Source organism: Phalangium opilio, unplaced genomic scaffold, assembly GCF_054372755.1.
Source record: "Phalangium opilio isolate 3A_F unplaced genomic scaffold, DU_Popi_V2 ptg000329l_1, whole genome shotgun sequence".
Classification (NCBI taxonomy): Eukaryota; Metazoa; Arthropoda; class Arachnida; order Opiliones; family Phalangiidae; genus Phalangium; species Phalangium opilio.
Genome location: NW_028324226.1, coordinates 8,903,418 through 8,929,581, shown reverse-complemented (window position 1 = coordinate 8,929,581; position 26,164 = coordinate 8,903,418). Strand labels below are relative to the sequence as shown.

The 26,164-nt window shown below is 42.3% G+C and overlaps 1 protein-coding gene and 1 long non-coding RNA gene across 3 annotated transcripts in view; both read right to left on the bottom strand.

Moving 5' to 3' along the window:
* Positions 1-26,164, bottom strand: part of LOC149610704 (uncharacterized) — a 54,695-nt gene that overhangs the window by 19,327 nt on the left and 9,204 nt on the right. The gene's annotated exons all lie outside the window — the stretch shown is intronic.
* Positions 9,570-10,801, bottom strand: LOC149610705 (uncharacterized). The gene is made up of 2 exons (XR_016376682.1): positions 10,005-10,801; positions 9,570-9,890 (listed from the first exon to the last, which is right to left on the bottom strand). It is a non-coding gene; the product is annotated as an uncharacterized LOC149610705 (long non-coding RNA).

The window sequence follows — 26,164 nt, the reverse complement described above, 5'->3', positions numbered from 1 at the left end:
AAAGTAGAGCTTAAAAGTAGTTTAAAATAGGAAAAAAAATAGATTTGCGCGTTCGGCAAATGTGAAAGTGATTCAAGGAATTAAAATGCAAAGATATACGTTTTATACCTTTCCCAAAACCGTCACTTTTGTTTATGCTGTGCGCAAACCCAGCGAAAATTAGTAGGTAACTGCGCACAAACGCTGTAAGCAGACAAAAAAGTCCCAATTTCATGTCCAGTGTAATACCTCTCCCTGACATCATCGTCACTCGGAGAGGTAATTAAAAACTCGTATTCCTCACAATATAACACGTGATAAATTCTAATAGTGTTCGAAAGTTTATTAGAATCGGTCAAGTAGTGACTGAGAAAATAAAGAGTTGAGGCCAAATTAGATATGAGTGCACTTAGTGGAATCTTTGCTACGCTTCACTTCGATAAAAAGGGTCAAAGGTATTTATTGCACATGTTTTTATGGAATTGTTTGAAAAGTTTCCATTCGCAAATATTTCTGAAAAAATATTTGGAAATTGCAACTTTTGATATCTTAAAATATTTATAAACTAGCAATAAGAGTTTTGTTTTAATTTTCTAGAACATTCTGTATTACTGAAACCTCTATTTATAATTACTGTAAAATAATTTCCAGATGTAAGTGCCATTCATAAATTAAAGTTATTCAAAAGTTGAATAGTCGCGAGCCTTACTTGAGTATATTGGCTTAAGAGAGCCAAAATGGCGCATGGCTACCGAGTGATTACACTTTGTTTAGAACAAATATGCACACGCCGAAACAGTACCATAAGTTTATGAGATATGTTCCATAAGTAATAGACTTCCTATACTTTGTAATGCTAGAGAGCCAATTCAAGAGCGATACACGGATTGACTACACGCCGTTTTGCCATCCATCTTCCTATTTAGTCTGTACTAAGCCTTTGAAAATGCCGAGTTCTACAATTATCTACAGTTCAAGGCAAATTAATATTAATACAAATTGATGGTGTTCACTTATGGGTATTATGTTATTCATGGAATCAGGTGGTAAAAAACTTTCCATGAGATTGGATCATATTTTGACTTATCATAAAAATTGTTATTTAACAAGAATGGACCCTTTGTCAGATGTCTTCGGTTAAATAGTGTCTCGTGTTTGACCACCTTATTGCTTTAAGTCGGAACATCCGATATGTCGATCTGTTCAAACCCTATTTTGGTTCGACATACCGGATTTGTAATGTTAACTATACTAAGACCCCTGTCTATTATTACAAAAAATTGGTCATTAACAGTTTTCAAAAACTGTAAGTTTCACCAAAGAGTGGAGATATTTATTTTCAAGAGGTCATTCATTCATTCATATCGGTGTACACGCTGTACTTAAGAGATTAGAACATTTAATCTTTAAAAGGGGAAAAGCCCCACCCTTGACATAGATAAAATGATTACGTGTAATCCGTAATTGGTGTACATTATACAGGAAATCTACGAGTGAAGAGCCCCACCAGGGGTAAATGTAATTTTAGAAGCAGGAATGGAGAACAGTTAGTATTTACTTCATTCAGACTCATAGCCCAGTATAGAGTCCCTCCCTCCAACACGTAACGAAAATTTTGAATATCTTATTGGCTCACGTAAACTACGGTTTGATGACGTTGCTGACGGGGAAGGCGAAAAATGCCTAATTTCTTTTTTACCTCTTTCGCTATGACCCGCCTTTTCTTTCATAACCCCCGTCCCGTGGAAGGGGGTCCGGGACTTTGACGCGCGCCCAGATTGCTATGTTCTCTATACCTGCTTCTAAAATTACATCTATCCCCTGTTCGGCATACGCTTAGAATTAGTGTGGGGCGCTTATTCTAAATGTATGCCGAATAAAATTTGTACTCCGCTCTTTAAAGCGCGTGCGCCTGTATAAGGTTTCGACATTCTCATCAATAACCATCGAACAAATGGCAATTTTTTGGGAAATTCGCAGAAAATATTTCCTGGTCATTTACTCTTGAAGGAGAAAGTGATGGAGTGGACACCCCCCACACCTATAACGTTGCCTCTGTACCCCACCTAGGGCCACGAAGTCCTCCAAACATTATCAGCTTTTAGGTATGGCCATACTGTACGGAATCGTAAAGGACGCCTCCTCTGTCTTAAAAATGGAAGCTAGTTGTCTTGAAAATACAATGACGCTAAGCGGCAGAATTTAACAATCGCCCACAGAAGTATGCGCGAGGTACACTGGGATAGTTTCGGTGCCGAAGGTCACTCATGATCAGTTCCACTCATCTTACCTCATTTCTCCCCGATTTATACCCATGGAATTTGCAGTGTAATTTGCACCATGCGCAATTTGAAACATGCTAATTGTGTACAGAAACGTATTTTGATATACCGTTTCAAAACTTTCGCGGAAATGGTATACCAGCATAAGTAAAGTAATAAGAATAAATACGACACTATCCATTGCCGTTACGCTAAATTTCTTAAGAAAGGCTTCTTCCCATGAGGTTTTGCGTAAAAGATGGGATGGTTCAATCCGGGCAGCTTTAAAACCATATTAATCCTTGGTGTTTATACCTATTAGCATAAGTTCATAAGATATGTTTCATTAGTTTGCCACTGGTTACTGAGAGAGAAGTGACGTAGGTGAATCGTCATTCTCGTAAAGCGACGCCTGGCGAGGCCCTCTCATAGGCTTAGTATAGACTAAATAGGAAGATGGACTGCAAAATCGAGTTTAGTCAATTATCGCGTGAATTTCGAACTAGGGGTGCGTTCAGTAACGCTCAACGGAGACCAAACGCGTTGAGCTCCGTTTATCAACGTGACGTCATGTGACGTATTAGGCTACTGAACGGTTTTTTTGCTAACTTTGCGTTGTGTCGTCTGCATACTGTTCATGGAAATGAATATGAGAGGGCCTGCTAACCGAAATAAGAGAAAACTCTGACCAGTAACTTAGCCAAGGCTTAAGCTTTAGAACACAATAACTTTTTATGCTTCATAGATATAGTCGAAAACATTTCATAAAAACTTTCCAGACATTACTCTATCGCATTCAGTCGCTGCTACACTTATTTTATAAACATTTCCGAAATAATCCGTCAAATTAAAAGGGCTCACCGGCGCTGTTGAGGGGAGACCGCCCTTAGTTCAGGGGGAAAACACCCAGCCCTTTGGCCATAAGGAATGGCGCCACCGTCGCGGTGGGCGGGTAAGCAATATGCTAACCAACAGTTTTATCCCCCCTTCACCCCAACAGCTCCGGCCAGACCCTTTAACTTCTCGAAATCCTTCAGGGAGATAGGTTTCCGCCATTGCTGATACGTCACAAATTGCGTTGCTCAACGAAGTAATCGGCTCTTATAGCCGATGACTTCGATGCCTATTTGCTTACAATCGTGACGTCAAACCCGAAGTTCCGAAAATCGTTCAGTGGCGAATGTGCATTCAACGGAGCCTCCGTTGAGCGTTACTGAACGCAGCCTAGCTCTCATTAAGTCTCTAGCATTACGAAGTAAAGGTATAGTTTCATACTTATGGAACATATCTTATAAACTTATGACGATATAAATAGGCTAAAGAACAGGTTTCAAATTTGGTTACGTTGTATTATAGAGCATCTTACTAGCAATCTTTCAAAAGGGGAGAGGTGCAGTATCGTCTTGACAAGTTTAAGACGGAATATCCAATATGAGGCTCCAAAGACCATAGATAGAGCTTCGGAGAATAAGGAATGGTAGCTTTAAGCATTATCTAACGTCTTTGAATCCACGAGAACATCCTTTATGACAATCCAAAAACTGTGATAGGGCTTCAAACAATAAGGACGGGTCACTTCGAAGCACTATCTAACGTCTTTGGATTGACCTACCGGATGTTTTGTCTATTTTACCCCCGACTTTTGAAAACGGTCTATTATTCAGATGACTCAAAAAACTCAGCCCACCGGGGTTTATTGAGTTTTTCTGGGTTTTATTGGGTATTTGGGTTTTTTATCTATGACAGTTGCGTGCATGGTAGAAATTGTTATTGAAAAGTAATTGCTTAGTAAAAAAAGTCTTAAAATGTTTCATAAAAAATAAAAAATATTATTAAATAGTAATTTTGAAAGTTGAAACAACAAAAATCTTAAACTTTCCTTAAAATCAAATTATTCTAGCATTCAAATTCATCAAAAATTGAAGATCTTAATGATGGGTATTATTTAGTGGGTTTTCTATGATGGGTAAAACCAGGGTTCGAATTAAAACCCATCCCAAAAAACCCGCGGGTTTTATTGGGTTTTACCCACCATAAAAAACCCACTAAAAACCCACTTAATAAAACCCAACACTAAGATCTACAATTTTGATGAATTTCAATACTAGAATAATTTCATTTTAAAGATTTGTTGTTTCCACTTCAAAAGTACCATTTAATATTATTTATTATTTTTATGAGGCATTTTAAGACTTTTTTATTTAGCAGTTACGTTTGAATGACAATTTCTACCATGCACACAGCTGCTAAAAATAAAAAACCCCAAGTACCCAATAAAACCCAGAAAAACCCAATAAAACCCTGTGGACTGGGCTTTTTTTTTTAAAAAAACCCGGGTTTTTTTAACCCTGGGTAAAACCCAATAAAACCCGCGGGTTATTTTTGGGGCTGGGTTTTATTAATTTGAACCCTGATTATTCTTAACAATTCACCCAGCGCAAACGGTGTGCACACTGTGCATTTGACTGTACATGTGATATTTAGGTACCCTACTCTTGCCCGAGCTAAAAATTATTACACAAATGCGTAATCAGTGTACAGGGAATCTGATAGTGATTAGCCCCTCGTCTTAGATTTACCCCGTTTTTACAATCACTATAGATATCTGTTATCATTCTTATCAGATTAAAAAATTACAGATTGGGTTTAGATAAATTTAGTTAGTAATATGAGATAATTGAACAGAATTGATAATTACCATTCAAAGAGTCATACACTTCCAAAGCTTCGGTACTAAAACCATAATTGGATTTAGCTAGATCACTAATAAGTCGAACAAATACGCTAAGCTCGTGCTCCCCAAACGTTGATCTGTCCTCCATTTTCTTCTTTAATTAAGAATTAATTTACGCGACTATATGTTGTTACAGTTTATTTTAAGAATTTAATGGATTTTTCTACTGGCGTTTTATGAAAGATCGGTTCCCAACATGGGGGATAGGAAAAAAAATTATAAAATATCTTTAAAATACGAAATTGCCTACAACGCTATGATCACGTGAATTTGTGGTTTTATTTTTATTTATTAGACAATATTTTTTACGAAAAAGGTCTAGATTTGAATAAAAAATAAAGTCTCTGTGAATTTATCAAAATAACTAAGCATTTATAATGATGAACTAGAAAATGGGCAATTAATTAATGGTTAATTTCTTATACCATAATTAATTTTGTATGATATGGTTATTCTAGGTTCATTATCAGGCATAGTTTTGATACAAACTTCATTTATCATGACTTATAATTGTTATCAAATCTAAGTAATCATTATTTCAGTACATGTTATTTAATCTTGGTTATCACGATTATCAAAATTCATTATCTCGAATAGTCATCAATCAGATTAAATTGATATAATGTGATTAAACCGGTTTTTGATTGGATGTTATCGCTACAGATATCGATCTGATATTTTATCCTATTTAATTCACGTATTGAAACGAATATGATAAGAGTACCCTTGTCAGTTATCTGCTACTGAATTGAACGTTGGCATTACATGCCATCAGAAAAAAATAGAAGTGACACAGAGAATCTTACTCTTCTCTGGCTTCATTGTGGAAACGCTCAAGTTCGAGATATGGTCGGCTATTCAAGTTAAATCGCGACTCTTGGGCAATGGTGACGTCAATAAATGGAAATGATGAAAGCTAGTAACACAAATCAAACTGTCATCGCAGCACCAAAAGAAATCCACGTGCCGCTTCTATGATTTCTTGATGTCGAAAGAAGCAAATGAGTAGAGCAGGTCATGGAGTAATGTATCGGGCCCACTAGGGGATGGGGTGTGGTGTGGGCCCGATATAGTACTCCTTGAGGCCGCAATATCGTCTGTACGATCTAGGGTTAAGTCGGAACATCCGGTGTGGATCCAAAGACGTTAGATAGGGCTACAAAACGTGGTCGAGAGAGAGAGGATGGAGTTGAAATGATGGTGGGCCATTGAAAGTGGCGCAGGCCCCTACCTTTGGTAGTGGATTGTTAAGTGCTGCCGTCTAGCCCTATTTTATTTTTTTATTTGTATAACATAACGGGAATGCTCGACGTTTCCGTACCGTACGACCCTATCGAAACGAAGAGGATGCTGGGAGGACTTCGTTACCTCAGATGGGGTCCAGAGGCTACGTTATAGGTATGGAGATTACTACCTGTCCTCCAAGTTCAACGTTACCACTTCACCAAGTCCATTGGTTTTGAGTCCATATCTAATTTATTTATTATTCACAATAAAAACTCAAGACCATCAGAATTGTTTTCCTAGAGACAGGATGCATTATAATAACACGTTTTTGATATCGAATGAGTCACAAAATCAGATCTGGGACTAAATGATTACGTTTCTAGAACGCCAGAATGGAAATGCCGATTTTTTTTACTTGAGACTTGAAATTACCATATTGAAAGCAAAATTACAAGTATTAATTTTAATAAAGACAAAACGTACAATTAATATAGCGGAAATGTATCTGGAAGACTAGGATGGTTATCTTGTAAAACGGTAATTTAGCGGAACTTTATGGTCAGGGATAGATTTAATTTCAGAAGTAGGAATGGAGAACGGTTAGTATTTACTTAGCCCAGTGTAGAGCCCCTCCCTCCGACAAGTAACGAAAAGTTTAAATTATCTTATTGGCTCTCTTAAACTACGTTTTGATGACGTTGCTGACGGGAACGGCGAAAAATACGTAATTCCTTTTTACCTCTGTCGCTATGACCCGCCTCTTCTTTCATACCCCTCCGTCCCGTTGAAGGGGATCCGGGACTTTGATGCGCGCCCAGATTACTCTGTTCTCCATTCCCACTTCTAAAATTAAATCTATCCATTGCATGGTTATCTTGTGAATCGGTAATTTATAGCGTTATGGGATATTACGACGGTAAGTTACCCGCACTCATCTCTAATTTACACTCAGAAGAAAAAATGCCTCTCCCCCTTTGCCAGTCTATATTACTTCTGAGGTTTTTTTTAGAACCTTTACGAGTAATTGAGTCTATTGAGTCTAATTTCATTGAACTGAAAAGCTGAACTTCGTGGATTTCCCTGGAGTCCGCATTCAACAATGGCTCTCTTACAACAATGATAATATCAGGATGTCAGTGTGAAATTATTCCAAATCCAAGCTTATTTTCCGCCATATTCATTGCTGTGGCCCTTTGCGCATTTCATTTTTAACTACATATTTATTTTTCTCAATTAATATGTAAAAGTATTTTTAGACCATTGATGGTTTTATGGGTCGTGCTCTTTCTAAAATAATTCGAAAATTTTATGAAAATTTTTTTTCAGCAAATGGTATATTGATGAAAGATAAGTAACTTCTTCAAATAATTGATGTTTCATAATAATAATAATAACAATATCTTTAAAACTGAAAATTTCAATATCTGGTAGTTTAGTCATTAAATTTTTTCTTCACTTCTCTTTTACTTTTTTTCAAGTATTTGTCCAAAAAGATTCTACGGGTCATTACAATTTTTCTTTCATCTTGCTCATTATTAAAAGCAATGGAAATGTTTCCGGCGGTTTTTCATTTCTAATTTATTAAAAATTGCTTGACGAAGAGGTCAGAAATTATATATGTGCGTGTAATATATATAAAACATTAAAAACGAGCGAATTCAGATAAAAAGGCTATCTGACGTTCAAATCTGTTATTACCAAAAAGAGAGACGAGAAGGATGTAGAGGAACTCGAAAAATTGCTCTTGGGGAATCTTTAGGCAAAGAGTCGCCAGAACTTCGTTTTTTAGGATCAAAGGTTTTTTGACATAGTGAAGAAAACAAGAAAGTATAGATAATTTTGTTTGGATCACTTTACTGCTGGCTCCTTCATCTCGCATGCTATAAAGTGAAGCTCTGCCTACGACAGAAGCATCCATATTGCCCACAATTCAATAGGACCAAGATGTTTGGTGAAAATATAATTTTATAGATGGTTCGAAACAGGGTCACTAGACTACTTGTAGGCCAATAATGACGTAAAACTACTTCCTGGCATACATTTTTTTTTGTTTTTTCTATGAACATTATTTACATTTTTTACTTGAAATCTAAAAGAGAGTCTGATAATCTCGTATACAACCATGCTTTTGAAATATAGTTTTGTAATTCCGATTCAAGTCAAATGCCTAGTTCTCTACAAGACCGTTAGACTACAGGGTAGAGTCTCGCTTCAGAATAAACAAACCATCATCGTTCTGGACAAGAATGTGACATTGCAGAGTCTCACTTGAGTATGAACAAATCGCCTTTTCTGCCCTTCACTTCGCTTAATAAGCTTCATACTTTGAAATAAGAAATTATGAAAACTGAGACGAATTTGGTTTACATTTAAAAACGTTCAGTTTTAAATATCGCATGATAATTATCTATACGTAAATTTCGAATGAAAATCCAACTACTTCTTTGCGCATTTCATGATAAGATGAAATTTAATCTATTACGTCACAGAAAAATCTACACGTTTAAATGGAATAAAATTAAAAGTTGTCTACATGTAATTTTTGCATAGCTTATATTCCAATTTTTGTTACATAATTTCCTATTAACCAAATTTTATAAACACTACTTCGTTTTCTATGATGTTTAACATTAGTGCGGGAAATTGTCCCTAATTTGTCACGTGCAGCTGGTAGTGACACCGTAGTTACAATTGTCAAACGAGCAGGTAAGGTGAAACCAAATGTATATAGATATAACAACAAAAAGTACACTTCTTGGAAACTTGCTCGCACCGTGTAATATGAGAAGCCTTCCCTTCACCCAGAATAATGGCGACCCCCCCTTGCGTTTGATTACCTTCCCGACCGTGGCTCAGGGAGCAAGCCGTGAATAGGCTCATAAAGTAGCAGATACTAGCTCTAATTCCAAAAAGTAACGTTTGGATCGCCAGCGTCATATATTACTTTCTATAAACCTATGACGTCAAGAAGCTCTTCCCTGATTGGTTAGTTCCTGTAGGCGGTTGAGTGGAGAGTAGTTTACTTCTCAGTTTGCATGCCGTCTACAGACAAAGGCAGGGAATTATTAATGAAGTGTACTTTTTGTTTTCTATCTATATACTTTTGGTGAAACTGGATAATTTTAAGTCCTTCGTTTTCACGTGAAATTAAATTTGGATGGATGACATTTATGTAAGACATTTTAGACACATAAAGAGTAACGGAATACTGTGGCGTAACTAAAAGCAATTAGTTCCACTTGGCGCCTATTCTCACTGGTACTCTTTAATCTGCGAGATTTGCGAGAAACGAAGTAAAGCGTTATTATATCAACGCCATGCTATTAAGATTTAAATATTTCCTATCATCCGCATCTTGTCAATTGTAATTTATAATTATTTTATTATTAATTCTTTGTTATTAATAATAAACATTTCTCTTAACTGAATCAAACTTTAAAGCTTTAAATATTTTCCATAACCATAATCTTCTTAAATGCAATTTATTAATAAGAAATAAATTAGAAATTAGAAATTAGAAATAAGTCCATTTAATAAAATTTTGAAATTCTCGCAACCACCAAATCATAAATACACCACCATGTCAGACAGATTTACTGGATGTGCGCATTGCTAAGTGAAAATGCAAAATCTTCGTGCTCAGCATAGGTTAAAGCGGTTTTTCGGGGAATTTGACATATGTAACAAATCTGTTGTAAAGCAAATTAGGAACTTAGTTACTCTTTAAGTAAAGTTTTCTCTTGGCGTAAATCACGACTTTTCGCCCGACGTCAAGCGACAACCGAAAAAAAAAACATAGTTACGTTGGACCGAAATTACGTTGAGTGTGGCGATATTAGCTTTCTATTTGTTCGGCCGCGTTCAACGTTAACGCTCTGCGTGAGCCAATCAGCAATAAGCTTGAGTCGTGACGTCATTTTCGACCACGCGTGTTCGGAAAAGGACGTCCGTGGTCCGCAATGTTTTTATTTATTTAGGCCCTAATTGAGTCAGTTACTAGTACAAATCCCTGAGAATGCCGATGTTGAATGCTGAAAGTTTTATTGAAGAGGTTCAGAACCATCCATATCTTTATGATATCGGACACAAAGATTACAAGGACCAAAAATGAAAGACAATAGATGGGCCGCAATTGGTGCAATGTTCAGTTTATCTGTTGAGCCTTAAAGGGAGACTCTCAGCTGAAAATCTTAGTGCCATGTTTTATTTTTTCCTGGTTCGTTTCAATTAAATATGAAGCCTCAAATTTTTTCTGATTTTTCAAACAATTTTTTCAATGAAAATTAAATTTTTTAAAATTTGTTAGGCTTAGCAATGGGTCTCGATTTTAGCACACTTACCTACCGGCCAATAAAAACCTCATTAGGGATAGAGCCAAATCAGCCAATCCCGTGAGGGTTAGAAAATATTAAGTGGTATGTTGTCTGCTTCAAACAGGAAAAGCAGGGCGGGAAATAAGTATTTTTTCAGAGTGGGCTCGTTACCAGTGACTCCGCGGGGCCCGTCGTCTGCTAAAGTTTGAGGAGGATAGTAATTGGGTTGCAGGCTTGCAGCTTGACTCTGCTGAGGTGTAAAAGATGGGTTTTTAATTTTTTCCATCTCGAAGATCACCAAAAATAATAGTAACAATAATCTAAGAGCACAGATCTTCCCATTCCAAGGCTAATAACTAGACACTCAAGATATACAACAAAATACGACCCGCCACATTTTAATTCTGAGAGAGCGGTAGCTCTCTTAGATAAGACTTCATACTGCTCTTAATGTATAAGGAAGGTTTTTTGTTTGGATGTAGTTTTTTTTGTATTGCATTAATTGTTCTGAATAAATTCCACAGAACTACAATTCGGGCCCTCAATATGTGGTTAAAATTTCAAAGAGATCCATTAATTAGTCTAATTTATAAAAAATAAAGTTGCTAAGGGTGGTTTTCATTTCCATAAAATTAATCACACCTTTTGATGAAAAACAGGAATTTTTCCCATAGAAATAACATGGGAAATTTTTGGAAAAAAACAAATCGGTTATGCGTGATTTAGAAAAACTATACGTTGGTTAGTTTTGGGAACGATCTTAAATGAAACTTTACACTATAATCTAGGACCATTTTTCTTGTTATTAAGAAAAATTAGTTTTAAGTATGTTTAATTTAAATTTTAAAAATTGCCCCAATCTGCGATATTTTAGCATTTATACACTGTTTTATTGGGAAATATCAGCGTGACCAATATTGGCCTTTTTTAACGTATAGTTGCCTCATAATAATCCGATTGTTTCTTCTTATTGCCTTTTGGTTGGAATGGCCTATCGATAGTGTGATAAGACGGTTTTAATATTGCCGTCGTGACGTTGATGCGGCCGCTGCGACGACTGGTAATTAAGGTAGATTACCGACGACTGGTAATTAAGGTAGATTACCGACGACTGGTAATTAAGGTAGATTACCGACGACTGGTAATTAAGGTAGATTACCGACGACTGGTAATTAAGGTAGATTACCGACGACTGGTAATTAAGGTAGATTACCGACGACTGGTAATTAAGGTAGATTACCGACGACTGGTAATTAAGGTAGATTACCGACGACTGGTCATTAGCCAGATTATCGACGACTGGTCATTAGCCAGATTACCGACGACTGGTCATTAGCCAGATTACCGACGACTGGTCATTAGCCAGATTACCGACTTGTGGGTGTTTGTAGGTACTTGTGGGTGCTTGTAGGAACTTGTGGGTGCTTGTAGGTACTTGTGGGTGCTTGTAGGTACTTGTGGGTGCTTGTAGGTACTTGTGGGTGCTTGTAGGTACTTGTGGGTGCTTGTAGGTACTTGTGGGTGCTTGTAGGTACTTATGGGTGCTTGTAGGTACTTGTGGGTGCTTGTAGGTACTTGTGGGTGCTTGTAGGTACTTGTGGGTGCTTGTAGGTACTTGTGGGTGTTTGTAGGTACTTGTGGGTGTTTGTAGGTACTTGTGCGTGTTTGCAGGTACTTGTGCGTGTTTGTAGGTACTTGTGCGTGTTTGTAGGTACTTGTGCGTGTTTGTAGGTACTTGTGGGTGTTTGAAGGTACTTGTGGGTGTTTGAAGGTACTTGTGCGTGTTTGTAGGTACTTGTGGGTGTTTGTAGGTACTTGTGCGTGTTTGTAGGTACTTGTGGGTGTTTGTAGGTACTTGTGCGTGTTTGTAGGTACTTGTGGGTGTTTGTAGGTTCTTGTGGGTGTTTGTAGGTTTTTGTGGGTGTTTGTAGGTTCTTGTGGGTGTTTGTAGGTTCTTGTGGGTGTTTGTAGGTTCTTGTGGGTGTTTGTAGGTTCTTGTGGGTGTTTTTAGGTTCTTGTGGGTACTTGAGGGTACTTGTGGGTACTTGAGGGTGCTTGTAGGTACTTGAGGGTGCTTGTGGGTACTTGTGGGAGCTTGTGGGTGCTTGTGGGTGTTTGTAGGTACTTGTGGGTGTTTGTAGGTACTTGTGGGTGTTTGTAGGTACTTGTGGGTGCTTGTAGGTACTTGTGGGTGCTTGTTGGTACTTGTGGGTGCTTGTAGGTACTTGTGGGTGCTTGTAGGTACTTGTGGGTGCTTGCAGGTACTTGTGGGTGTTTGTAGGTACTTGTGCGTGTTTGCAGGTACTTGTGCGTGTTTGCAGGTACTTGTGCGTGTTTGTAGGTACTTGTGCGTGTTTGTAGGTACTTGTGGGTGTTTGTAGGTACTTGTGCGTGTTTGTAGGTACTTGTGGGTGTTTGTGGGTACTTGTGCGTGTTTGTAGGTACTTGTGCGTGTTTGTAGGTACTTGTGAGTGTTTGTAGGTTCTTGTGGGTGTTTGTAGGTTCTTGTGGGTGTTTGTAGGTTCTTGTGGGTGTTTGTAGGTTCTTGTGGGTGTTTGTAGGTTCTTGTGGGTGTTTGTAGGTTCTTGTGGGTGTTTTTAGGTTCTTGTTGGTACTTGAGGGTGCTTGTGGGTACTTGAGGGTGCTTGTGGGTACTTGTGGGTGCTTGTGGGTACTTGTGGGTGTTTGTGGGTGCTTGTAGGTACTTGTGGGTGCTTGTGGGTGTTTGTGGGTGCTTGTAGGTACTTGTGGGTGCTTTTAGGTACTTGTGGGTGCTTGTAGGTACTTGTGGGTGCTTGTAGGTACTTGTGGGTGCTTGCAGGTACTTGTGGGTGTTTGTAGGTACTTGTGCGTGTTTGTAGGTGCTTGTGCGTGTTTGTAGGTACTTGTGCGTGTTTGTAGGTACTTGTGCGTGTTTGTAGGTACTTGTGGGTGTTTGTAGGTACTTGTGGGTGCTTGTAAGTACTTGTGGGTGCTTGTAAGTACTTGTGGGTGCTTGCAGGTACTTGTGCGTGTTTGTAGGTACTTGTGCGTGTTTGCAGGTACTTGTGCGTGTTTGTAGGTACTTGTGCGTGTTTGTAGGTACTTGTGCGTGTTTGTAGGTACTTGTGGGTGTTTGCAGGTACTTGTGGGTGTTTGTAGGTACTTGTTTGTGTTTGTGTAGGTACTTGTGGGTGTTTGTAGGTACTTGTGGGTGTTTGTAGGTACTTGTGGGTGTTTGTAGGTACTTGTGCGTGTTTGTAGGTACTTGTGGGTGTTTGTAGGTACTTGTGGGTACTTGAGGGTACTTGTGGGTACTTGAGGGTACTTGTGGGTGTTTGTAGGTACTAGTGGGTACTTGAGGGTACTTGTGGGTACTTGAGGGTGCTTGTGGGTACTTGAGGGTGTTTGTAGGTACTTGTGGGTGTTTGCAGGTACTTGTGCGTGTTTGTAGGTACTTGTTTGTGTTTGTGTAGGTACTTGTGGGTGTTTGCAGGTACTTGTGGGTGTTTGTAGGTACTTGTGGGTGTTTGTAGGTACTTGTGGGTGTTTGTAGGTACTTGAGGGTGTTTGTAGGTACTTGAGGGTGTTTGTAGGTACTTGAGGGTGCTTGTAGGTACTTGTGGGTGTTTGTAGGTACTTGTGGGTGCTTGTAGGTACTTGTGGGTGCTTGTAGGTACTTGTGGGTGCTTGTAGGTACTTGTGGGTGCTTGTAGGTACTTGTGGGTGCTTGTGGGTGCTTGTAGGTACTTGTGGGTGCTTGTAGGTACTTGTGTGTGCTTGTAGGTACTTGTGGGTGCTTGTAGGTACTTGTGGGTGCTTGTAGGTACTTGTGGGTGCTTGTAGGTACTTGCAGGTACTTGTGCGTGTTTGCAGGTACTTGTGCGTGTTTGTAGGTACTTGTGCGTGTTTGTAGGTACTTGTGCGTGTTTGTAGGTACTTGTGGGTGTTTGCAGGTACTTGTGGGTGTTTGTAGGTACTTGTGCGTGTTTGTAGGTACTTGTGCGTGTTTGTAGGTACTTGTGGGTGTTTGTAGGTACTTGTGGGTGTTTGTAGGTACTTGTGCGTGTTTGTAGGTACTTGTGGGTGTTTGTAGGTACTTGTGGGTACTTGTGGGTACTTGAGGGTACTTGTGGGTACTTGAGGGTACTTGTGGGTGTTTGTAGGTACTAGTGGGTACTTGAGGGTACTTGTGGGTACTTGAGGGTGCTTGTGGGTACTTGAGGGTGTTTGTAGGTACTTGTGGGTGTTTGCAGGTACTTGTGCGTGTTTGTAGGTACTTGTTTGTGTTTGTGTAGGTACTTGTGGGTGTTTGCAGGTACTTGTGGGTGTTTGTAGGTACTTGTGGGTGTTTGTAGGTACTTGTGGGTGTTTGTAGGTACTTGAGGGTGTTTGTAGGTACTTGAGGGTGTTTGTAGGTACTTGAGGGTGCTTGTAGGTACTTGTGGGTGTTTGTAGGTACTTGTGGGTGCTTGTAGGTACTTGTGGGTGCTTGTAGGTACTTGTGGGTGCTTGTAGGTACTTGTGGGTGCTTGTAGGTACTTGTGGGTGCTTGTGGGTGCTTGTAGGTACTTGTGGGTGCTTGTAGGTACTTGTGGGTGCTTGTAGGTACTTGTGGGTGCTTGTAGGTACTTGTGGGTGCTTGTAGGTACTTGTGGGTGCTTGTAGGTACTTGTGGGTGCTTGCAGGTACTTGTGGGTGTTTGTAGGTACTTGTGCGTGTTTGCAGGTACTTGTGCGTGTTTGTAGGTACTTGTGCGTGTTTTTAGGTACTTGTGGGTGTTTGTAGGTACTTGTGCGTGTTAGTAGGTACTTGTGGGTGTTTGTGGGTACTTGTGCGTGTTTGTAGGTACTTGTGCGTGTTTGTAGGTACTTGTGAGTGTTTGTAGGTTCTTGTGGGTGTTTGTAGGTTCTTGTGGGTGTTTGTAGGTTCTTGTGGGTGTTTGTAGGTTCTTGTGGGTGTTTTTAGGTTCTTGTTGGTACTTGAGGGTGCTTGTGGGTACTTGAGGGTGCTTGTGGGTACTTGTGGGTGCTTGTGGGTACTTGTGGGTGTTTGTGGGTGCTTGTAGGTACTTGTGGGTGCTTGTGGGTGTTTGTGGGTGCTTGTAGATACTTCTGGGTGCTTTTAGGTACTTGTGGGTGCTTGTAGGTACTTGTGGGTGCTTGTAGGTACTTGTGGGTGCTTGCAGGTACTTGTGGGTGTTTGTAGGTACTTGTGCGTGTTTGTAGGTACTTGTGCGTGTTTGTAGGTACTTGTGCGTGTTTGTAGGTACTTGTGGGTGTTTGTAGGTACTTGTGGGTGCTTGTAAGTACTTGTGGGTGCTTGTAAGTACTTGTGGGTGCTTGCAGGTACTTGTGCGTGTTTGTAGGTACTTGTGCGTGTTTGCAGGTACTTGTGCGTGTTTGCAGGTACTTGTGCGTGTTTGTAGGTACTTGTGCGTGTTTGTAGGTACTTGTGCGTGTTTGTAGGTACTTGTGGGTGTTTGTAGGTACTTGTGGGTGTTTGTAGGTACTTGTGGGTGTTTGTAGGTACTTGTGGGTGTTTGTAGGTACTTGTGGGTGTTTGTAGGTACTTGTGCGTGTTTGTAGGTACTTGTTTGTGTTTGTGTAGGTACTTGTGGGTGTTTGTAGGTACTTGTGGGTGTTTGTAGGTAATTGTGGGTACTTGAGGGTACTTGTGGGTGTTTGTAGGTACTAGTGGGTACTTGTGGGTACTTGAGGGTGCTTGTGGGTACTTGAGGGTGCTTGTGGGTACTTGAGGGTGTTTGCAGGTACTTGTGGGTGTTTGCAGGTACTTGTGCGTGTTTGTAGGTACTTGTTTGTGTTTGTGTAGGTACTTGTGGGTGTTTGCAGGTACTTGTGGGTGTTTGTAGGTACTTGTGGGTGTTTGTAGGTACTTGTGGGTGTTTGTAGGTACTTGAGGGTGTTTGTAGGTACTTGAGGGTGCTTGTAGGTACTTGAGGGTGCTTGTAGGTACTTGTGGGTGTTTGTAGGTACTTGTGGCTGCTTGTAGGTACTTGTGGGTGTTTGTAGGTACTTGTGGGTGTTTGTAGGTACTTGTGGGTGTTTGTGGGTACTTGTGCGTGTTTGTAGGTACTTGTGCGTGTTTGTAGGTACTTGTGGGTGTTTGTAGGTACTTGTGGGTGCTTGTAAGTACTTGTGGGTGCTTGTAAGTACTTGTGGGTGCTTGCAGGTACTTGTGCGTGTTTGTAGGTACTTGTGCGTGTTTGCAGGTACTTGTGCGTGTTTGTAGGTACTTGTGCGTGTTTGTAGGTACTTGTGCGTGTTTGTAGGTACTTGTGGGTGTTTGCAGGTACTTGTGGGTGTTTGTAGGTACTTGTTTGTGTTTGTGTAGGTACTTGTGGGTGTTTGTAGGTACTTGTGGGTGTTTGTAGGTACTTGTGGGTGTTTGTAGGTACTTGTGCGTGTTTGTAGGTACTTGTGGGTGTTTGTAGGTACTTGTGGGTACTTGAGGGTACTTGTGGGTACTTGAGGGTACTTGTGGGTGTTTGTAGGTACTAGTGGGTACTTGAGGGTACTTGTGGGTACTTGAGGGTGCTTGTGGGTACTTGAGGGTGTTTGTAGGTACTTGTGGGTGTTTGCAGGTACTTGTGCGTGTTTGTAGGTACTTGTTTGTGTTTGTGTAGGTACTTCTGGGTGTTTGCAGGTACTTGTGGGTGTTTGTAGGTACTTGTGGGTGTTTGTAGGTACTTGTGGGTGTTTGTAGGTACTTGAGGGTGTTTGTAGGTACTTGAGGGTGTTTGTAGGTACTTGAGGGTGCTTGTAGGTACTTGTGGGTGTTTGTAGGTACTTGTGGGTGCTTGTAGGTACTTGTGGGTGCTTGTAGGTACTTGTGGGTGCTTGTAGGTACTTGTGGGTGCTTGTAGGTACTTGTGGGTGCTTGTGGGTGCTTGTAGGTACTTGTGGGTGCTTGTAGGTACTTGTGTGTGCTTGTAGGTACTTGTGGGTGCTTGTAGGTACTTGTGGGTGCTTGTAGGTACTTGTGGGTGCTTGTAGGTACTTGCAGGTACTTGTGCGTGTTTGCAGGTACTTGTGCGTGTTTGTAGGTACTTGTGCGTGTTTGTAGGTACTTGTGCGTGTTTGTAGGTACTTGTGGGTGTTTGCAGGTACTTGTGGGTGTTTGTAGGTACTTGTGCGTGTTTGTAGGTACTTGTGCGTGTTTGTAGGTACTTGTGGGTGTTTGTAGGTACTTGTGGGTGTTTGTAGGTACTTGTGCGTGTTTGTAGGTACTTGTGGGTGTTTGTAGGTACTTGTGGGTACTTGTGGGTACTTGAGGGTACTTGTGGGTACTTGAGGGTACTTGTGGGTGTTTGTAGGTACTAGTGGGTACTTGAGGGTACTTGTGGGTACTTGAGGGTGCTTGTGGGTACTTGAGGGTGTTTGTAGGTACTTGTGGGTGTTTGCAGGTACTTGTGCGTGTTTGTAGGTACTTGTGCGTGTTTGTAGGTACTTGTGCGTGTTTGTAGGTACTTGTGGGTGTTTGTAGGTACTTGTGGGTGTTTGTAGGTACTTGTGCGTGTTTGTAGGTACTTGTGGGTGTTTGTAGGTACTTGTGGGTACTTGTGGGTACTTGAGGGTACTTGTGGGTACTTGAGGGTACTTGTGGGTGTTTGTAGGTACTAGTGGGTACTTGAGGGTACTTGTGGGTACTTGAGGGTGCTTGTGGGTACTTGAGGGTGTTTGTAGGTACTTGTGGGTGTTTGCAGGTACTTGTGCGTGTTTGTAGGTACTTGTTTGTGTTTGTGTAGGTACTTGTGGGTGTTTGCAGGTACTTGTGGGTGTTTGTAGGTACTTGTGGGTGTTTGTAGGTACTTGTGGGTGTTTGTAGGTACTTGAGGGTGTTTGTAGGTACTTGAGGGTGTTTGTAGGTACTTGAGGGTGCTTGTAGGTACTTGTGGGTGTTTGTAGGTACTTGTGGGTGCTTGTAGGTACTTGTGGGTGCTTGTAGGTACTTGTGGGTGCTTGTAGGTACTTGTGGGTGCTTGTAGGTACTTGTGGGTGCTTGTGGGTGCTTGTAGGTACTTGTGGGTGCTTGTAGGTACTTGTGGGTGCTTGTAGGTACTTGTGGGTGCTTGTAGGTACTTGTGGGTGCTTGTAGGTACTTGTGGGTGCTTGTAGGTACTTGTGGGTGCTTGCAGGTACTTGTGGGTGTTTGTAGGTACTTGTGCGTGTTTGCAGGTACTTGTGCGTGTTTGTAGGTACTTGTGCGTGTTTTTAGGTACTTGTGGGTGTTTGTAGGTACTTGTGCGTGTTTGTAGGTACTTGTGGGTGTTTGTGGGTACTTGTGCGTGTTTGTAGGTACTTGTGCGTGTTTGTAGGTACTTGTGAGTGTTTGTAGGTTCTTGTGGGTGTTTGTAGGTTCTTGTGGGTGTTTGTAGGTTCTTGTGGGTGTTTGTAGGTTCTTGTGGGTGTTTTTAGGTTCTTGTTGGTACTTGAGGGTGCTTGTGGGTACTTGAGGGTGCTTGTGGGTGTTTGTAGGTTCTTGTGGGTGTTTTTAGGTTCTTGTTGGTACTTGAGGGTGCTTGTGGGTACTTGAGGGTGCTTGTGGGTACTTGAGGGTGCTTGTGGGTACTTGTGGGTGCTTGTGGGTACTTGTGGTTGTTTGTGGGTGCTTGTAGGTACTTGTGGGTGCTTGTGGGTGTTTGTGGGTGCTTGTAGATACTTCTGGGTGCTTTTAGGTACTTGTGGGTGCTTGTAGGTACTTGTGGGTGCTTGTAGGTACTTGTGGGTGCTTGCAGGTACTTGTGGGTGTTTGTAGGTACTTGTGCGTGTTTGTAGGTACTTGTGCGTGTTTGTAGGTACTTGTGCGTGTTTGTAGGTACTTGTGGGTGTTTGTAGGTACTTGTGGGTGCTTGTAAGTACTTGTGGGTGCTTGTAAGTACTTGTGGGTGCTTGCAGGTACTTGTGCGTGTTTGTAGGTACTTGTGCGTGTTTGCAGGTACTTGTGCGTGTTTGCAGGTACTTGTGCGTGTTTGTAGGTACTTGTGCGTGTTTGTAGTTACTTGTGCGTGTTTGTAGGTACTTGTGGGTGTTTGTAGGTACTTGTGGGTGTTTGTAGGTACTTGTGGGTGTTTGTAGGTACTTGTGGGTGTTTGTAGGTACTTGTGGGTGTTTGTAGGTACTTGTGCGTGTTTGTAGGTACTTGTTTGTGTTTGTGTAGGTACTTGTGGGTGTTTGTAGGTACTTGTGGGTGTTTGTAGGTAATTGTGGGTACTTGAGGGTACTTGTGGGTGTTTGTAGGTACTAGTGGGTACTTGTGGGTACTTGAGGGTGCTTGTGGGTACTTGAGGGTGCTTGTGGGTACTTGAGGGTGTTTGCAGGTACTTGTGGGTGTTTGCAGGTACTTGTGCGTGTTTGTAGGTACTTGTTTGTGTTTGTGTAGGTACTTGTGGGTGTTTGCAGGTACTTGTGGGTGTTTGTAGGTACTTGTGGGTGTTTGTAGGTACTTGTGGGTGTTTGTAGGTACTTGAGGGTGTTTGTAGGTACTTGAGGGTGCTTGTAGGTACTTGAGGGTGCTTGTAGGTACTTGTGGGTGTTTGTAGGTACTTGTGGCTGCTTGTAGGTACTTGTGGGTGTTTGTAGGTACTTGTGGGTGTTTGTAGGTACTTGTGGGTGTTTGTGGGTACTTGTGCGTGTTTGTAGGTACTTGTGCGTGTTTGTAGGTACTTGTGAGTGTTTGTAGGTTCTTCTGGGTGTTTGTAGGTTCTTGTGGGTGTTTGTAGGTTCTTGTGGGTGTTTGTAGGTTCTTGTGGGTGTTTGTAGGTTCTTGTGGGTGTTTGTAGGTTCTTGTGGGTGTTTTTAGGTTCTTGTTGGTACTTGAGGGTGCTTGTGGGTACTTGAGGGTGCTTGTGGGTACTTGTGGGTGCTTGTGGGTACTTGTGGGTGTTTGTGGGTGCTTGTAGGTACTTGTGGGTGCTTGTGGGTGTTTGTGGGTGCTTGTAGGTACTTGTGGGAGCTTTTAGGTACTTGTGGGTGCTTGTAGGTACTTGTGGGTGCTTGTAGGTACTTGTGGGTGCTTGCAGGTACTTGTGGGTGTTTGTAGGTACTTGTGCGTGTTTGTAGGTACTTGTGCGTGTTTGTAGGTACTTGTGCGTGTTTGCAGGTACTTGTGCGTGTTTGTAGGTACTTGTGCGTGTTTGTAGGTACTTGTGCGTGTTTGTAGGTACTTGTGAGTGTTTGTAGGTTCTTCGGGGTGTTTGTAGGTTCTTGTGGGTGTTTGTAGGTTCTTGTGGGTGTTTGTAGGTTCTTGTGGGTGTTTGTAGGTTCTTGTGGGTGTTTGTAGGTTCTTGTGGGTGTTTTTAGGTTCTTGTTGGTACTTGAGGGTGCTTGTGGGTACTTGAGGGTGCTTGTGGGTACTTGTGGGTGCTTGTGGGTACTTGTGGGTGTTTGTGGGTGCTTGTAGGTACTTGTGGGTGCTTGTGGGTGTTTGTGGGTGCTTGTAGGTACTTGTGGGAGCTTTTAGGTACTTGTGGGTGCTTGTAGGTACTTGTGGGTGCTTGTAGGTACTTGTGGGTGCTTGCAGGTACTTGTGGGTGTTTGTAGGTACTTGTGCGTGTTTGTAGGTACTTGTGCGTGTTTGTAGGTACTTGTGCGTGTTTGCAGGTACTTGTGCGTGTTTGTAGGTACTTGTGCGTGTTTGTAGGTACTTGTGCGTGTTTGTAGGTACTTGTGGGTGTTTGCAGGTACTTGTGGGTGTTTGCAGGTACTTGTGGGTGTTTGTAGGTACTTGTTTGTGTTTGTGTAGGTACTTGTGGGTGTTTGTAGGTACTTGTGGGTGTTTGTAGGTACTTGTGGGTGTTTGTAGGTACTTGTGGGTGTTTGTAGGTACTTGTGCGTGTTTGTAGGTACTTGTGGGTGTTTGTAGGTACTTGTGGGTACTTGTGGGTACTTGAGGGTACTTGTGGGTACTTGAGGGTACTTGTGGGTGTTTGTAGGTACTAGTGGGTACTTGAGGGTGCTTGTGGGTACTTGAGGGTGTTTGTAGGTACTTGTGGGTGTTTGCAGGTACTTGTGCGTGTTTGTAGGTACTTGTGGGTGTTTGCAGGTACTTGTGGGTGTTTGCAGGTACTTGTGGGTGTTTGTAGGTACTTGTGGGTGTTTGTAGGTACTTGTGGGTGTTTGTAGGTACTTGAGGGTGTTTGTAGGTACTTGAGGGTGTTTGTAGGTACTTGAGGGTGCTTGTAGGTACTTGTGGGTGTTTGTAGGTACTTGTGGGTGCTTGTAGGTACTTGTGGGTGCTTGTAGGTACTTGTGGGTGCTTGCAGGTACTTGTGGGTGTTTGTAGGTACTTGTGCGTGTTTGTAGGTACTTGTGCGTGTTTGTAGGTACTTGTGGGTGTTTCTTGGTACTTATGGGTGTTTGTTGGTACTTGTGCGTGTTTGTAGGTACTTGTGGGTGTTTGTGGGTACTTGTGCGTATTTGTAGGTACTTGTGCGTGTTTGTGGGTGCTTGTGGGTGCTTGTGGGTGCTTGCAGGTACTTGTGGGTGTTTGTAGGTACTTGTGCGTGTTTGTAGGTACTTGTGCGTGTTTGTAGGTACTTGTGGGTGTTTCTTGGTACTTATGGGTGTTTGTTGGTACTTGTGCGTGTTTGTAGGTACTTGTGGTGTTTGTGGGTACTTGTGCGTATTTGTAGGTACTTGTGCGTGTTTGTAGGTACTTGTGAGTGTTTGTAGGTTCTTGTGGGTGTTTGTAGGTTCTTGTGGGTGTTTGTAGGTTCTTGTGGGTGTTTGTAGGTTCTTGTGGGTGTTTTTAGGTTCTTGTTGGTACTTGAGGGTGCTTGTGGGTACTTGAGGGTGCTTGTGGGTACTTGTGGGTGCTTGTGGGTACTTGTGGGTGTTTGTGGGTGCTTGTAGGTACTTGTGGGTGTTTGTGGGTGCTTGTAGGTACTTCTGGGTGCTTTTAGGTACTTGTGGGTGCTTGTAGGTACTTGTGGGTGCTTGTAGGTACTTGTGGGTGCTTGCAGGTACTTGTGGGTGTTTGTAGGTACTTGTGCGTGTTTGTAGGTACTTGTGCGTGTTTGTAGGTACTTGTGCGTGTTTGTAGGTACTTGTGGGTGTTTGTAGGTACTTGAGGGTCCTTGTAAGTACTTGTGGGTGCTTGTAAGTACTTGTGGGTGCTTGTAAGTACTTGTGGGTGCTTGCAGGTACTTGTGCGTGTTTGTAGGTACTTGTGCGTGTTTGCAGGTACTTGTGCGTGTTTGTAGGTACTTGTGCGTGTTTGTAGGTACTTGTGCGTGTTTGTAGGTACTTGTGGGTGTTTGTAGGTACTTGTGGGTGTTTGTAGGTACTTGTGGGTGTTTGTAGGTACTTGTGCGTGTTTGTAGGTACTTGTGCGTGTTTGTAGGTACTTGTGGGTGTTTCTTGGTACTTATGGGTGTTTGTTGGTACTTGTGCGTGTTTGTAGGTACTTGTGGGTGTTTGTGGGTACTTGTGCGTATTTGTAGGTACTTGTGCGTGTTTGTGGGTGCTTGTGGGTGCTTGTGGGTGCTTGCAGGTACTTGTGGGTGTTTGTAGGTACTTGTGCGTGTTTGTAGGTACTTGTGCGTGTTTGTAGGTACTTGTGGGTGTTTGTAGGTACTTGTGGGTACTTGTGGGTACTTGAGGGTACTTGTGGGTACTTGAGGGTACTTGTGGGTGTTTGTAGGTACTAGTGGGTACTTGAGGGTACTTGTGGGTACTTGAGGGTGCTTGTGGGTACTTGAGGGTGTTTGTAGGTACTTGTGGGTGTTTGCAGGTACTTGTGCGTGTTTGTAGGTACTTGTTTGTGTTTGTGTAGGTACTTGTGGGTGTTTGCAGGTACTTGTGGGTGTTTGTAGGTACTTGTGGGTGTTTGTAGGTACTTGTGGGTGTTTGTAGGTACTTGTGCGTGTTTGTAGGTACTTGTGCGTGTTTGTAGGTACTTGTGAGTGTTTGTAGGTTCTTGTGGGTGTTTGTAGGTTCTTGTGGGTGTTTGTAGGTTCTTGTGGGTGTTTGTAGGTTCTTGTGGGTGTTTTTAGGTTCTTGTTGGTACTTGAGGGTGCTTGTGGGTACTTGAGGGTGCTTGTGGGTGTTTGTAGGTTCTTGTGGGTGTTTTTAGGTTCTTGTTGGTACTTGAGGGTGCTTGTGGGTACTTGAGGGTGCTTGTGGGTACTTGAGGGTGCTTGTGGGTACTTGTGGGTGCTTGTGGGTACTTGTGGTTGTTTGTGGGTGCTTGTAGGTACTTGTGGGTGCTTGTGGGTGTTTGTGGGTGCTTGTAGATACTTCTGGGTGCTTTTAGGTACTTGTGGGTGCTTGTAGGTACTTGTGGGTGCTTGTAGGTACTTGTGGGTGCTTGCAGGTACTTGTGGGTGTTTGTAGGTACTTGTGCGTGTTTGTAGGTACTTGTGCGTGTTTGTAGGTACTTGTGCGTGTTTGTAGGTACTTGTGGGTGTTTGTAGGTACTTGTGGGTGCTTGTAAGTACTTGTGGGTGCTTGTAAGTACTTGTGGGTGCTTGCAGGTACTTGTGCGTGTTTGTAGGTACTTGTGCGTGTTTGCAGGTACTTGTGCGTGTTTGCAGGTACTTGTGCGTGTTTGTAGGTACTTGTGCGTGTTTGTAGTTACTTGTGCGTGTTTGTAGGTACTTGTGGGTGTTTGTAGGTACTTGTGGGTGTTTGTAGGTACTTGTGGGTGTTTGTAGGTACTTGTGGGTGTTTGTAGGTACTTGTGGGTGTTTGTAGGTACTTGTGCGTGTTTGTAGGTACTTGTTTGTGTTTGTGTAGGTACTTGTGGGTGTTTGTAGGTACTTGTGGGTGTTTGTAGGTAATTGTGGGTACTTGAGGGTACTTGTGGGTGTTTGTAGGTACTAGTGGGTACTTGTGGGTACTTGAGGGTGCTTGTGGGTACTTGAGGGTGCTTGTGGGTACTTGAGGGTGTTTGCAGGTACTTGTGGGTGTTTGCAGGTACTTGTGCGTGTTTGTAGGTACTTGTTTGTGTTTGTGTAGGTACTTGTGGGTGTTTGCAGGTACTTGTGGGTGTTTGTAGGTACTTGTGGGTGTTTGTAGGTACTTGTGGGTGTTTGTAGGTACTTGAGGGTGTTTGTAGGTACTTGAGGGTGCTTGTAGGTACTTGAGGGTGCTTGTAGGTACTTGTGGGTGTTTGTAGGTACTTGTGGCTGCTTGTAGGTACTTGTGGGTGTTTGTAGGTACTTGTGGGTGTTTGTAGGTACTTGTGGGTGTTTGTGGGTACTTGTGCGTGTTTGTAGGTACTTGTGCGTGTTTGTAGGTACTTGTGAGTGTTTGTAGGTTCTTCTGGGTGTTTGTAGGTTCTTGTGGGTGTTTGTAGGTTCTTGTGGGTGTTTGTAGGTTCTTGTGGGTGTTTGTAGGTTCTTGTGGGTGTTTGTAGGTTCTTGTGGGTGTTTTTAGGTTCTTGTTGGTACTTGAGGGTGCTTGTGGGTACTTGAGGGTGCTTGTGGGTACTTGTGGGTGCTTGTGGGTACTTGTGGGTGTTTGTGGGTGCTTGTAGGTACTTGTGGGTGCTTGTGGGTGTTTGTGGGTGCTTGTAGGTACTTGTGGGAGCTTTTAGGTACTTGTGGGTGCTTGTAGGTACTTGTGGGTGCTTGTAGGTACTTGTGGGTGCTTGCAGGTACTTGTGGGTGTTTGTAGGTACTTGTGCGTGTTTGTAGGTACTTGTGCGTGTTTGTAGGTACTTGTGCGTGTTTGCAGGTACTTGTGCGTGTTTGTAGGTACTTGTGCGTGTTTGTAGGTACTTGTGCGTGTTTGTAGGTACTTGTGGGTGTTTGCAGGTACTTGTGGGTGTTTGCAGGTACTTGTGGGTGTTTGTAGGTACTTGTTTGTGTTTGTGTAGGTACTTGTGGGTGTTTGTAGGTACTTGTGGGTGTTTGTAGGTACTTGTGGGTGTTTGTAGGTACTTGTGGGTGTTTGTAGGTACTTGTGCGTGTTTGTAGGTACTTGTGGGTGTTTGTAGGTACTTGTGGGTACTTGTGGGTACTTGAGGGTACTTGTGGGTACTTGAGGGTACTTGTGGGTGTTTGTAGGTACTAGTGGGTACTTGAGGGTGCTTGTGGGTACTTGAGGGTGTTTGTAGGTACTTGTGGGTGTTTGCAGGTACTTGTGCGTGTTTGTAGGTACTTGTGGGTGTTTGCAGGTACTTGTGGGTGTTTGCAGGTACTTGTGGGTGTTTGTAGGTACTTGTGGGTGTTTGTAGGTACTTGTGGGTGTTTGTAGGTACTTGAGGGTGTTTGTAGGTACTTGAGGGTGTTTGTAGGTACTTGAGGGTGCTTGTAGGTACTTGTGGGTGTTTGTAGGTACTTGTGGGTGCTTGTAGGTACTTGTGGGTGCTTGTAGGTACTTGTGGGTGCTTGCAGGTACTTGTGGGTGTTTGTAGGTACTTGTGCGTGTTTGTAGGTACTTGTGCGTGTTTGTAGGTACTTGTGGGTGTTTCTTGGTACTTATGGGTGTTTGTTGGTACTTGTGCGTGTTTGTAGGTACTTGTGGGTGTTTGTGGGTACTTGTGCGTATTTGTAGGTACTTGTGCGTGTTTGTGGGTGCTTGTGGGTGCTTGTGGGTGCTTGCAGGTACTTGTGGGTGTTTGTAGGTACTTGTGCGTGTTTGTAGGTACTTGTGCGTGTTTGTAGGTACTTGTGGGTGTTTCTTGGTACTTATGGGTGTTTGTTG